Source organism: Cebus imitator, unplaced genomic scaffold (genome assembly GCF_001604975.1).
Source record: "Cebus imitator isolate Cc_AM_T3 unplaced genomic scaffold, Cebus_imitator-1.0 Scaffold92, whole genome shotgun sequence".
Lineage (NCBI taxonomy): Eukaryota > Metazoa > Chordata > Mammalia > Primates > Cebidae > Cebus > Cebus imitator.
In genome coordinates this window covers 1,686,945-1,688,797 of record NW_016107407.1, presented here as the reverse complement: position 1 = coordinate 1,688,797, position 1,853 = coordinate 1,686,945, and the positions used below count along the sequence as shown (strand labels likewise).

General features: G+C 39.9%; 1 non-coding gene across 1 annotated transcript; it reads right to left on the bottom strand.

Annotated features, from left to right (window-relative positions):
- Positions 1-768: 768 nt before the first annotated feature.
- Positions 769-871, bottom strand: LOC119472280. The gene has a single exon (XR_005201402.1). It is a non-coding gene; the product is annotated as a U6 spliceosomal RNA (small nuclear RNA).
- Between the last annotated feature and the right edge of the window lie 982 nt (positions 872-1,853).

The following is a 1,853-nucleotide window of genomic DNA, read 5'->3' as shown; positions in this document are numbered from 1 at the left end:
GTCTCTACTAAAAATACAAAAATTAGGCGGGCATGGTGACGGGTGCCTGTAATGCCACCTACTCAGGAGGCAGGAGAATCGCTTGAACCCGGAAGGCGGAGGTTGTAGTGAGCCAGGATCGCGCCACTGCGCTCCAGCCTGGGAACAGAGTAAGACTCCATCTCAATCAATCAATCAATCAATCAATCAATCAGTGACAGAATGGAGCCATGAAAATCAGGAGTCATGAAAGCATTTTTTCTCAAAATATAGTGGTCCGTGTGTCCTCAGTGTCAGAATCTTCTGAGATGTTTGCTATAAACACACACCCCTGGGTCTCATTCTAGAACTGCTGGGTGAAAATCTTTGGAAGAGAAGTTTGAGAATCTCTGTTAAACAAGCTCTCCAGGTAATTCTGTGCACGTTCAGTCTGAGAACTGCTGCATCTGAAGAGGTAAGCCCAGACTGCTGTCCAGGTCAGTTCTGCCTAACAGAGCCTCTTCCGGACACTCCGCCATTTCCGTGACCACTTGATGAGAAGTACGGCACTTAGCTTTTTCACATTTCTCGAAGTGACAGATTTATGTGTATTCATGAGGTTCCTTTTCAGTAAATGAAAATACATCTGGGAAGATTCGGGGCTTCACATCCATGTTCACATCTAACACCCGATCGAGACAATTGCTCTGATCTTGGGGGATGTTCAACTTCAGGCAATGTTTTATCGAAATCGAGTATTGATTGATTGATGGATGGATTTTTGAGGTGAACAGCAGCTCAAGATTTTATTAAAATATGGAACTCTTCATGAATTTGCATGTCATGCTTGTCCAGGGCCATGCTAATCTTTTCTGTATCATTCCAATTCAAATTTGAGTATTTAACTGGACGCTTATAAATAAAAATAAATGTCCACCTTAGGGTGGTGACTTAAGACTATTTTTTGACCAGGTGCTGTAGCTCACACCTGAAATCCCAGCATTTTGGGAGGTGGAGGCAGGAGGGTTGCTTTAGCTGGGGAATTTGAGACCAGCCCAGGCAATATAGTGAGACTTCATCCTGACAAAAATAGATAAAGACTATTTTTTTTTTAGATGAAGTCTCCCTCTGTAACCCAGGCTGGAGTGCAATGGCGTGATCTCGGCTCACTGCAACCTCCGCCTCCTGAGTTCAAATGATTCTCCTGCCTCAGCCTCCAGAGTAGCTGGGATTACAGATGCGTGCCACCACAGTCGGCTAATTTTTGTATTTTTAGTAGAGACCAGGTTTCACCACTTTGGTCTGGCTGGTCTCGAACTCCTGACCTCGTGATCTGCCCTCCTCGGCTTCCCAAAGTGCTGAGATTACAGGCGTGAGCCACTGCACCCGGCTGAATATAAAGACTATTTTTAATATAATGTTTGCTCATTATATTAAAATATAATTATATATTAATATAATAATATAATAAAATTATATTATATAATTATAATTTTTATTTTAGTATAATTTGCTCATGTATATGAGCAAACATAATATTCAATTCCTTAGTGTTATTGGTGTCTGCATCCAATATAAGATGTACAAATGAAATACAAACAAAACTATAAAACTAATAAAAATTAAAATTGGCATCACTGATGAGAGACAGATGGTGTTGTTTGCTGAAGCTAAACTGCTCATGTTAGGGTATAGTAGTAGAAAGAAGTAGATTCAGGTTCACTTCTGTTTTTTGTTAAAGTACCATGGCTGCAGATAAGGTTTTGTTTTCTAAATTGGAATAATTAGATTGCATACTTAACTAAACTTTCCCTAGCAAGCAATCCTTCAATGTCACTTTTTTTTTCTTTTACCTGTGGGCACACAAAAAAGTCACTGTTTTTTTTTTTTTTTTT